Source organism: Pan paniscus, chromosome 9 (genome assembly GCF_029289425.2).
Source record: "Pan paniscus chromosome 9, NHGRI_mPanPan1-v2.0_pri, whole genome shotgun sequence".
NCBI lineage: Eukaryota > Metazoa > Chordata > Mammalia > Primates > Hominidae > Pan > Pan paniscus.
In genome coordinates this window covers 36,014,244-36,027,223 of record NC_073258.2, presented here as the reverse complement: position 1 = coordinate 36,027,223, position 12,980 = coordinate 36,014,244, and the positions used below count along the sequence as shown (strand labels likewise).

Genomic DNA, 12,980 nt, shown 5'->3' with positions numbered 1-12,980 from the left:
GCTTGGGGGAGCTTCTGAGACAGCAAAGCCAAGCAGGACACTTGAGATAATGAGATGTTAAGTACCTGGAAAAATGAGTACCCAGTGCTAGGTTTATCACTATTCACCCGTCGCCATGACATTGGGCAAGCTCATTTCTCTGAGCCTCAGTGAGTGCTGCTCACTATTCTGAACACCAAATGTGTTCCTGGACAAAGTCTGTCAAGGGCCACAGAGATTTAACCGATTCCACACTCTCCAAACTCCTGCCCATTCCACATGGAGTAGAGTTTCCCAAACCTGGTTGGAAGTCAGCAAAAACTGGGGAGCTCATTTCTTAAACATAATATAAGAGAATGTGTTCAAAGTATCATTTTATCATCATAATACAATCTATATAATATGTTACTTACAAGAAAAATGAATTTAAAAAGCAGGTATGTCTCATAGGCTACAGCTTAAGGACAAGATTCGGGGGAGTGGAAGTAAGGAGTAGGCTGGATAGCTCCCCAGTGCACAGTGGCCCACAAGGACCACATGGAGTGTGTCTGTTTCTATGGGTGACACCAGGCTGGGCAGTCTCCAGCATCAGCATTAATTATGCCAAGACTCGCTCTGTCAGGCCCCAGATCAGGGGAGACTATGTGTAGGATATTTGGACGACCCCACACATGGCCCAAGCTCCTTCTAACCTTCTGTGCCTCATAACACCCCTGCTTAATTCCAGCATCCCTCAGCTCTCACCTCAAACATCACTTTCTTGGGGAGGCCTTCCTTCACATCCCAATCAAGTCAAACGCTCCAGTTCAAATGTTCTCAAAATGCTCCATTTCTCCTTCAGAGATCACAGTTTAATTCATTTTAAGAATTGTTTTGAGTCGCTATCCCCCAAATGAATGTGAGACTTTGACAGAGGGGGCTGCCTCTGTATCTCCAGCACCCAGCACAGCACCTGGCCCCTTTGCAAAGGGCTCAATAAATTGTTGAATGAGTAAATCCCATCTTCAAGAGAAATAGCTCTTTTCTGATTGTTCCTTATTTATTTGTTATCCTAAATTTTCCTACCATTAATTCAAGTGAAAGTAATTCATTTTAATGTGGTCTGTATAGCTACTTTTTATTTATTTCAAAAAAGAAATACTTTATTTCTTAAGATAACTTGAGAACAGGTTATTCATACATTAGAAATAGGGCTAGGGGCCATGGCTCATGCCTGTAATCCCAGCACTTTGGGAGGCCGAGGTAGGAGGATTGCTTGAGGCCAGGAGTTTGAGACCAGCCTGGGCACAAAGTGAGACCTGTGTCTCTTTAAAAAAAAATTTTAAAATTAGCTGGGTATAGTGGTGCTTGCCTGTAGTGGCGCACCTTTAAACCCTGACCTGTCTGGCTAAAGTATTTCATGAAGCCTGTAGTCCAGATACTTGGGAGGGTGAAGTAAGAGGATCACTTGAGCCCAGGAGTTCGAGGCTGTGGTGAGTGATGATTGCGCCAGTGCACTCCAGTCTAGGTGACAGAGTGAAACCTTATCTCAAAAAGAAAAAAAAAGAAAGAAAGAAAGAAAAAGAAATAGCTGCAGATTATTGATCTCCACCTTTTTGCAATAAGATTTTCTTCTAGCATCCTTCTCCTTGCTGCCCATGTGCCCATTGGCTTTTCAGCTTTGTTTTTGAGAGAAAATATGAACACACACCCCTCCACTTGAGTTGTAGTATACTCACTATACAGGCCAAAGGTAACGTTTAGCTTCATAAAATTCCATCTGAACATAGACAATCATTGTCCGAAACTCACAGTCAAGAATTGTGATTGTTTGCCTTCCATTGGTTGGGTTGATTCCAACAAGACCTTTGCTACTTAAAATAGGGTCCCAGCATCAGGAACACATTAGCATCACTTGGAAGTTGTTGGAAATGCAGAATCTTAGTCCCCATCTCAGACCAAAGAATTAGAATATGTGCTTTAATAAGATACCTCAGTGACACACATGCAAAGAAAAGTTTCAGAAATGCTGGATTATCAAGCTGTTCAAGGTTTGTGGTTCTTCTGAGTAAAGCAGAGTACTCATGGCTGGGTCTGGAAAAGCTTTTCTCTTACAACTCTTCATGAAATCTTAATTGAATGTGAAAAGGCTAAAAAAAGGTTTAGTTAGTAATTTTCCAAGTAATCATGTTCGACAAGCCTGTATACTGCTTACAAAATTCGCATTGGTCTTATTTCTCTGATGAATGCCACATACTCACTTCTCTTTACCTGTTTCACGTTTGCATAGGTCCAGCAAAGGTATGTCTGGTTGGTCAGTATCACTGAGCTGTGGCCATGTTTAGAGGCTCATTCCTAGAAAAATCAATTAACTTTCAATTAGCAATTAACTTTCATTGCAAATGAAATGAAACAAAACAAAGAAAACCACCTTTAAACCTTGACCTGTCTGGCTAAAGCGTTTCATGAAGCCATGGAAAACCACACGGTAAAGGATAAAGGATGGGTAAGTATTGAATATACTACAGATGTAGATTAGTGAAGAGAAAGGATAACTTACCTCTTTCATGGGCGATCAACTCACAAGAGCTCCTCATACGATGACAGCTGGTGGCTGGAATCAGCTCACTTTTGAAGCTCTGATTCCTCCCTAAGCAAGCAAGCAATCATGTGGGGTGTGTGTGTGTGTGTGTGTGTGTGTGTGTGTGTGTGTGTGTTGTTGTTGTTGATGGTTTCCTTTTCCAGAAAAAAAAAAAGATAACTAAATTAGATTTCTTACCATTATCATTTTTATATTAGTTTAGATATAAAAAGCCAGGTTTCTGAAGATTTGACTACTATTAAACAAGATGAAAAAGACTTGATAGACCAAATAATGGTGAAGTTGTAGGCAAAACTAAAGGCTGCCCTTTTATATCCAGTCAGCCAAATTGCCCTCCCAACACTGGATGTCACAGACTCTAAACCAAATAATGAAATGTTACAGCTGGCAGAGCTCGTAAAAATCTAGTCTAACGCCTTATTTGTTCATGATGTAGTGTAGATGACACTAAGAAATTAAAGTGACTGGCTATCAAACCAAAAACTAGCATCTGGGTCTTCTGATTTGGAATCAAGCATTATGATTGTCTGAACCGCTCTATACACAAAACATAATACCTCTCCTTATGGAAAAACAGCAACAAAACAACAAAAATACATAAGGGCAGGGACTGTGACTGTTTATCGCTTGATCTCGGATAGCAGAAAATCATGTATTTACTAGCACTCAATAAGTACTTGTTGAATGACTTGCAACAGATGAAGATTTGTTAAATATCTACCGAGGGTAATTATCTACTGTAGATATTAGTTATATTACAAGTATATATTACTATATAATTATATATTACTATAATTAGGCAGTATATAGGGGCATGTTTACATTATTACTTTCATTTTATACTACTTTATTATCACTACCATTATTGTTGTTATCAGAGTCGTATACAGCTAACACATAAGGCAAAGATAGAGGTCATCATTTTCCCTCATTTGGGAAAGAAGAAAAGGAAGACTGCTAGAAACTGGGTGTATATCATTCCTTGGAACCTGTAGATTTCTGGCTCTGCCTTCTACTGCCATTTACAACCAACCCTGGCACATGATAAATGCTAGATAAATGGCAGCTCTGAGTATCACCACTGCTGTTGTCACCATGTTACCATCATGGCTTTGTGCCAAGCCTAGTGCGCCATCTTTTCTTTTTAATTTTTTTGGGGGACTTGAGGGGACGAGGTCTTGCTTTGTTGCCCAGACTGTTGTCTCAAATTCCTGGGCTCAAGCCATCCTGCCTCAGCCTCCCAAAGTGCTGGGATTACAGGCTTGAGCCATGACACCCGGCCACCTGCTCCATCTTGATTTTCCCCTGACCCACATGGATCCCATGAATCTACCATAACAACTACTTCTCCCTAGGTGGACTGACCTCTCTGAACTTTGGCACTCACATTTTACACAGATTACAAAGCACCTGCTTAGCCTCCTCCTGTCTAGTCAAATTACCAAGAACAATTTTCAGGTTTTGGATTTTTTTTTTAATCGAGTTTGTGAGACCCAATACAAATAAATTAACATGTACATCAGGCACTAGAGCAACAGACAGACACAGAGGAGAGAATGAATATATCTGAGTGTAGGACCCCAAAGAGGGCTGAACTGATCCTGACCCCAGCAGGGACCCAGGAACCTTCTAAGCCAACTTTTCCCGAGGAATATTCCTCAGTTACTTCCTTTGTATCCACATAGCACTTATGTTAGTGGCATTTAGACCAAGTCAGAGGATTCCTACAAATTCAGAGGGCTTTTCTTTTCCTTTTCTTTTGTTGGTAAGAGAAAAAATATATTTTAATGATTCAATCAAGGCAAGTTTTAGGGGTACAGGTCACGTTTGGCCATGTGCTTGACTGTTTTAGAAGTCACAAGACGGGGTCACAATGAATATATCAATCAGGATGTCTATGGACCCAAGCCTCACATGATATGTTATAGAAGGTAACTGGCACCTTCCATAACAATTACACAGAGTGATAAAAGAACAGACTAATAATAGTGATAACAGCAGCCATGTAAGCTCTGGTTCCAGCAAATTCAGGACATTTGGAAGCTCCTGAGGAGGCAGTGTGGGGCTGGGGACCAGATCCCAGATCTAGTCTGAGTTCCTGCTGACCTAGTCTCTGCAATTCCCTGAAAGCCATTCCAGGTTTTCCCATTGGGCCATAAACCTGCCAGGGTTTTTTGTTTGGAGAAGTAGTGAATTCCAGGCCAGATTTTTCTCTCAACCCATCAGCTGGGGCTGTGAGCCCAACTGCAGCCTTAGCCCGCGCTTTGCTTCTGCTGCGCTGGGTTGACTCAGCCAACCTCCCGGGTTGCGAGCGATGAGCAGCCTCAATACCCGGTTTCTCTTTCTGCAGCGGGTTTACCTCCCTTTCAAATGGCCCGCTTGCTTTGGGGCTTCAATGCTGGCAGAGTCCCTGCCACTCCTTCACCCTCAATCCCAGATATTAGAGCAGACTACCAACAGCTTGGTTCCTGAACTCCAGGCGGCTTCAGCTACCCTTGGGCTTGCAGGCACCGGGATCCTGGTCACCCAGTCTCCAGCCCGACTTGTCAGCTGACAGGACCCTTAGAAAGGAATGTTTCCCACCACTTCCAAAAATTAGAGACCACTTGGATGTGTGCCTTTGTGATTAGAACTGTCACGTAAAGGGCCAAGGACCCCACTAGGACCACACACCAGGACAAATAGAGTTCATGCAGGAAAGCTAGGACAGGGCAGGCAGGACCTCCTCCCCACCCCGCCTTGTCACACAAAGAGATGCGCACTCTGCACTTAGGTCTGTGAAAACAGCTCATTGAAAATCAACAAAAGGCGGAGGAAACGAATCTTCAGGGCAACCTGCATTCGTCCCTCCTTAATCAAAGTAGTGCCTTTCTTACCTCCAGGGCTTTACCAGCACAAACAACATTTCATCAATCTTTGTAACCCCACCAATACTGAGAAAGTAAAAATCGGCGCTGCCATTCATCAGGCTACGATAACAGACAGATAAAGCCAGCCGCAAAGTTCATAGCAAAGGATATTTCTCCCAAGGACACACTGCTGCTGAAAGGTGCCGTATGACCCCCTTCTTAGAGTGACAACCGCTTTCTTAATGAGTAACCCTGTCCTCTGACATGGGAGACTTTCAAAATTTTGCTGTTTGAAATTACATCAGTAACAATGAAACATCCCACTCTTACCTGGGGGAACTAAGACAGAGAAGCGACCTTGATTTACTGCCCCGGCGCAGAGGTTCAGATAAAGGTTTCTGGACACAATATTGGCATTTTCTTAATAGTGTCCAAGGAAATATGATCCCGTGTCCATTTCAGTCCAGACCTGATGATAACCCTTTTATACTCACACCGCATTGCTTAACACACATTAAAACACTCCTTCATTTAATTTTACAAAGACTCCATCTTTTCCAGAACTTTTATAGTTAACTATTTCTTCCTTCGTCGAGAAGTTCCATGATTCTTCCACTATGTGATTTTTCTTATTGCAATCGGCCAAAAAACAAACAAACAAACAAAAACTGACTTTTCAGACTACAGATTTGTCCCTAGTTGTCTTAGGCTAAGTGGGCCATGACAGTACCAAGCACAGGGACTTGCATTTAATAGCGATGTACCTACTTCTGATGGATTCATAAACAGTCCATGTGGACTGTGAAATACATGAAGATATGGTGTAATTATATAGAGACTGGCAGTGTTCATTATCCTAAGTGAGTGTATTTCTTTTTTCAACTATTATCTAAGTGTTTTCCTGAGAAAGTGAGGTATATGAGAAAATGACAAATTTCTTTGTTTATAAAGTATACAATTCAGTGGTTTTTAGTGTAGCCACAGAATTGTGGAATCATAACCACTAACTCGAAGACTTTTTTTTTTTTTTTTTTTTTGAGACAGTTTCGCTCTCGTTGCCCAGGCTGGAGTGCAATGGTGCAACCTCGTCTCACTACAACCTCTGTCTCCCAGGTTCAAGAGATTCTCCTTCCTCAGCCTCCTGAGTAGCTGGGATTACAGGTGCCTGCCACCACACCCGGCTAAGTTTTTGTATTTTTAGTAGAGATGGAGTTTCACCATGTTGGCCTGGCTGGTCTCGAACTCCTGACCTCAGGTGATTCACCCGCCTCAGTCTCCCAAAGTGCTGGGATAGCAGGTGTGAGCCACCCCGCCAGGCCCGGGACATTTTTATCACGCCAAAAAGAAACCCCATAACTATTAGCAGTCACCCCTGATTCCTTCCTTCCCATGTCCCCTGGCAACCACAAAACTACTTTCTGTCTCCAGGGATCTACCCTTTCTGGACATTTCATTTAAACGGAAGCACATAATATGTGGCCTTTTGTGACTGACATCTTTCACTTAGCATAATGTTTTCAAAATTCATCCATCAAAAAAAAAAAAAAAAAAACCGGCTCATCCACGTTATAGCACGTATCGGTTCTTCATTTCTTTCTCTTTCTCTCTTTTTTTTTTTTTTTACCAAATAATATTCCATTGTATGGCTATACTACATTTTCTTTCATCTATTCATCAGTTGATGTACATTTGAGTTGCTTCCACTTTTTGGTTATTATGAATAATGCTGCTATGAACATCTGTGTACAAGTTTTTGTACGAACATATGTTTTCCATTCTCTTGGGCATATATTTAGAAGTAGAATTGCTGGATCATATGCTAACTCTGTATTTAATTTTTCAGGAACTTCCAAACTGTTTCTCAAAGTGACTAACAATTTTATATTCCTACCAGTAGTATATGGGTGTTCCAATTTCTTCACATCCTCATCAACTCTTTTTATCTGTCTTTTTTACTATAGCCATCCTAGTGTGTGAAATTATGTCTTGTCATGTTTTTACTTGCATTTCCTTAGTCACTAATGATATCGAGCATCATTGGCCACCTTTGGAGAAATGTCTGTTCCTTTGATCAGTGTTTAACTAGGTTGTCTTTTTATTGTGGAGTTGGAGTTGTAAGAGAATTTCTTTTCCTTTTCTTTTTTTCTCTTTTCTTTCTTTCATCTCATTCTGCTGGAGTGCAGTGGCACAATCATAGCTCACTGTAACCTAAAAGTCCTGGGCTCAAGTGATCTTCCTTACTCAGCCTCTCAAATAGCTAGGACTGCAGGCATGCACACCATGCCTGGCTATTAAAATTTTTTTTTGTAGGGATGGGGGTCTCACTATGTTGCCCAGGCTGGCCTCAAACTCCTGGCCTCAAATGAGCCTCCCAACTCAGCCTCCCAAAGCACTGGGATTATAAGCATGAGCCACTGTACCTGGCCTGTAAGAGTTCTTTATATATTCTGGATACAAGCCCCTATTAGGTATTTTGCAAATATTCTTTTTACTATATTTGGTCTCTATATTTGACCAATATATTCTCCCAATACATTAGCTGTTTCACTTTTTTCATAGTGTCCATTAAAGTGCAAAAGTTTTAAGTTTTGATGAAGTCCTACTTATCTTTTATTTTTCTTTCATTGCTCATGGTTTTGGTGTCATATCTAAGAATTCATTGCCAAGATCATGAAGATTTACCTTTATGTTTTCTTTTAAAGGTGTTTTGGTTTTAGCACTTATATCTGGGTCACTGATCCATTTTTAGGTTTTTGGTTTTGTTTGTTTGTTTTTGTTTTTGTTTTGTATATGTTGTGGTAAGGGTCCTGCCTCATTCTTTTGCATGTATATATCCAGTTGTCCCAGCAGGATTTGTTGAAAATATTATTCTTCCTCCATTGAATTGTTTTGGCAAAGTTATACTTTGTTAAAAATTCAAAATGTATGAGTTTCTTTCTAGATTCTCAGTTGTAGTACGTGATCTACATAACTGTCCTTATTTCAATAACACACTTTTGTATTTCAATAGTTTTATGGTACAGGTGGTTTTTGGTTACATGAATAAGTTCTTTAGTTGTGATTTCTGAGATTTTAGTGTACCTGTTATTCTAGCACACTTTTTTTTATTATTGCTGTAGCTTTCCAATAAGTTTTGAAATCAGGATGTGTGAAGTTTCCAACTTTATTCTTCTTTTTCAAGATTATTTTGGCTATTTCAGGTCCCTGGAAGTTTCATATAAATTTTAAGATCAGTTTGTCAATTTATCTAAAGAAACCATCTGAGATTTTGATAGAGATTGTACTGAATCTGTAGATCAGTTTGGGAAGTATTGCCATCTTAATAATAACTACTTTATTTCATGGATGATATGTCTTTCCAGTTATTTGGATCTTCTGGAATCTATTTCAATGACATTTTATAGTTTTCAGTAAACAAGTCTTATATTTCTTTTGTTAAATTTATTCCTAAGTATTTCATTTTGATGCCATTTTGTTTTATTTTCATTTCTGTATTGTCTATTGCTAATACATAGCAATACAATTTCTTTTTGTATATTGACCTTGTGTCCTGGCACTTTGCTGACCCAGCTCAATAGCTATATTTGTTTTTTGTGTAGATTCCTCAGGATTTACTATATACAAGATCATGTAGTCTGCCAATAGAGACAGTTATACTTCATCCTTTCTGACCTAGAAACCTTTTTTTTTCCTTGTCTTTTTCCTGACTGAAACCCCCAGTGCTATATTGAGTAGAATTCATGAGAGTGGATATTCTTGTCTTGTTGCTGCTGAGAAAAGCTTTCGGTCTTTCATTATTAAGCACAGTGTTTGCTTTGGGGTTTTCATAGATGCCCTTTATGAGGTTGAGGAAGTTTCCTTCTATTCCTAATTTGATAAGTGGTTTTGTGGTTTTTGTTTGGTTTGGTTTTGTTTTAGCATAAAATGGTGTTGGATTTTGTTGGGTTACTTTTTTCCACATCTACTGAGATGATCTTGTCATTTTGCCCTTTATTCTATTAATTAGTGTATTAGATTAATTGATTTTCATATATTGAACCAACCTTGCAATCCTGAGATAAATCCCACTTGGTAACGGCTTATAATCCTTGTATGTGTTCCTGGATTTAGTTTGCCGGCGTTTTATTTTTTATCACTCAAATGGACACAGTATAGTTTGCTAGGATTTTATTGAGAATTTTTGCATCTATATTCACAACAGTGTTAATCTGAAGTTTTCTTGTGATATCTTTTTCTGGTTTTGGTACAATTTGGTACTTTCTATGAGGCCAGTATTATTCTGGCCTCATAGAATGAGTTGTTACCTCCTCTTCTATTTTTTGGGAGGGTTTATGAAGGATTGGTGACAATTGTAAACATTTGGTAGAATATACCAGTTATGTTATCTGGTTCTGGGATCTTCTTTGTTGGCAATTTTTTTAAATTGCTAATTCAATCATTTTACCTGTTATAAGTCTATTCAGATTTTATTTTCCAGTCAGTTTCAGTAGTGATGTCTTTCTAGAAATCTGTCCATTTCATCTAAATTATGGAATTTGCTGGCCTACAGTTCATAATATTCTGTCACCCAGGCTGGAGTGCAGTGGTGTGGCTAATTTTTTGCATTTTCAGTAGAGACAGGGTTTCACCGTGTTAGCCAGAATGGTCTCGATCTCCTGACCTCGTGATCCACCCACCTCGGCCTCCCAAAGTGCTGGGCTTACAGACGTGAGCCACTGCACCCAGCCCATAGTATTCTTTTTATAATCTTTATTTGTGTCGGGTTGATGGTAATGTCCTCTCTTTCATTCTTGATTGTAGTAATTTGAGTCTTCCTGTTTCCAAGTTAGTCTAGTGAAAGGTTTGCCAACTTTGTTGATCATTCAAATAATAACTTTGTTTTCTTGATTTTTCTCTACTGTTTTTCTATTTATCTTATTTATTTTATAACTCTTATTTCCTCTCTTATGCTTGTTTTGGGTTTAGTTTGCTCCCTTTCTAGTTTCTTAATGTGGAAAGTTAGATTATTATTATTTTTGTACTTGATATCCATCCCCACATCACCCCCATCCCCACCTTCTCACTACCCTTCCCAGACTCTGGTAACCATCCTTCTACTCTCTATCTCTGTGAGTCCAGTTGTTTTGATTTTTAGATCCCACAAATAAGTGAGAACACGTGATGTTTGTAGTACTGTCTTGCTTATCTCACTTAGCATAATGACCTCCAGTTCTGTCCTTGTTGCTGTAAATGACAGGATCTCATTCCTTTTTATAGTTGAATAGTACTCCATTATGTACACATACATTTTCTTTATCCATTCATCTGTTCATGGACACTTGGGTTGCTTCCAAATCCTGGCTATTGTGATGTGTTTCAACAAACATGGAAGTACAGATACATCTTCAATACACTGATTTCCCTTCTTTTGAGTATATACCCAGCAGTGGGATTGCTGGATCATACGGTAGCTCTATTTTCAGTTTTTTGAAGAACCTCCAAATTGTTCTCCATAGTGGTACTAATTTACATTCCCACTGATAAAGTACAAGTGTTCCCTTTTCTCCACATCCTCGCCAGCCTTTTTTATTGCCTGACTTTTGGATAAAAGCCATTTTAACTGAGGTGAGATGATATCTTATTGTAGTTTTGATTCGCATTTCTCTGATGATCAATGATACTGAGCACCTTTTCATACGCCTATTTGCCATTTGTATGTCTTCTTTTGAGAACTGTCTGTTCAAATCTTTTGCTCATTTTAAAAATCAGATCACTAAATTTTTTTCCTATAGAGCTGTTTGAGCTCCTTCTATATGCTAGTTATTAATCCCTGTTGGATGGGTAGTTGCAAATATTTTCTCCCAATCTGTAGGTTGTTTCTTCACTTTATTGATTGTTTCCTTTGCTGTGAAGAAGCTTTTTAACTTGATGTTATCACATTTGTCCATTTTTGCTTTGCTTACCTGTGCTTATGGGATATTTATTACTCAAGAAATTTTTGCCCAGACATGGCCAGATGTGATGGCTCATGCCTGTAATCCCAGACTTTTGGGAGGCTGAGGCAGGTGCATTGCTTGAGCCCAGGAGTTTGAGACCACCCTGGGCAACATGGCAAAACCCCATCTCTACCAAAAAAGTACACAAATTAGCCAGGTGTGGTGATGCATGTCTGTAGTACATCAACTCCCTCCAGCTACTTGGGAGGCTGAGGCAGGAGGATCGCTTGAGCCCAGGAGGTTGTGGTTGCAGTAAGCCATGAGCATGCCACTGTACTCCAGCCTGGGTGACAGAGTGAGACCCTGTCTCAGAAAAAAAGAATTTTTTGCCCCGACAAATTTCCCTAATGTTTTCTTGTAGTAGTTTCATAGTTTAAGGTCTTAGATTTAAGTCTTTAATCCATTTTGATTTGATTTTTGAATATGACGAGAAATAGGGGTCTAGTTTCATTCTTCTGCATATGCAATGATTGCTTTCTAATTTCATTCCATTATGGTCTGAGAACATACTTTGTATTATTTCAATCTTTTAAAATTTATTGAGATTTGTTTTATGGTCTATACTGGAGAATGTTTCATGAGAAGAATGTGTATTCTAGTATTCTCGGGGGAGTATTCTATAGATGTCTGTTAAGTCTTGTTGATTTGTGTGTTGCTTAAGTCTTCTATCTCTTGTTAATATTCTGTCTAGTTGTCTTGTCTAGAGTTGAAAGTCAGGTACTGAAATCTTCAACTATTATTGTAGAAATGTTCATTTCTTCTTTCAGTTCTATCAGTTTTTGCTTCATAGGTTTTAAGGCTGTTAGGTGCATACATGTTTATAATAGTTCTATCTTTTTAATGGATTAATCCTTAATTGTTATAAATTGTATTTGTCTCTAGAACAATTTTTGCCTTAAAATCCATTTTGTCTGTTATTAATACAATCACTCCAGCTCTCTTTTGGTTATTTTTCCTTAGTATAGCTTTCCATTCTTTTACTTTCAACCTATTTGTTTGTTTGGTTCTAAAGTGTTCTCTTTAGTCATCATATGGTTGGATCCTGTTTGTTTGTTTTTTAGTCCTTTCTGCCAATCTCTGCCTTTTAATTGGAATGTTTAATCCATTTATATTTAATCCAGTTATGGATACAGTAGGATTTATGCCTGCCATTTTGCTGTTTGTTTTATACAAGTCCTGTATCTTTTTAAAATTCCTCTAGCCTCTGATTTTTCTTTATTCATGTGATCTCAGAGCCATTTACTGAAAAAATTCAACCTTTCCTTCACTGACCTGTTATAGCACCTTCACCATATATTACATTGTCCATATATTCCTATTGCTTTTCTGAGCTGTCTATTCTAACGCATTAGTGTATTTTTTTCTATCTTTACGACAATACTGCCCTGAATTAATTGTTATAGATTTATATCTGGTAGGGCAATTCTCCCCATCATATTCATTTTCATCAAGAGTATTTTGGCGTTTTTTTGGACTAGTGCTTTTTCATCCAAATATTTAAATAAGCTTGCCAAATTTTACCAAAATATCCATTGAGATTTGTATTTTTATTGTTGGATGTTCAGATCAATTTGTGATCATTTATATTTCTATGAT

General features: G+C 38.8%; 1 long non-coding RNA gene across 1 annotated transcript; it reads right to left on the bottom strand.

Annotated features, from left to right (window-relative positions):
* Positions 1-1,924: 1,924 nt before the first annotated feature.
* Positions 1,925-2,844, bottom strand: LOC134731228 (uncharacterized). Its single transcript, XR_010113420.1, has 3 exons — positions 2,738-2,844; positions 2,519-2,608; positions 1,925-2,313 (listed from the first exon to the last, which is right to left on the bottom strand). It is a non-coding gene; the product is annotated as an uncharacterized LOC134731228 (long non-coding RNA).
* Positions 2,845-12,980: the final 10,136 nt, after the last annotated feature.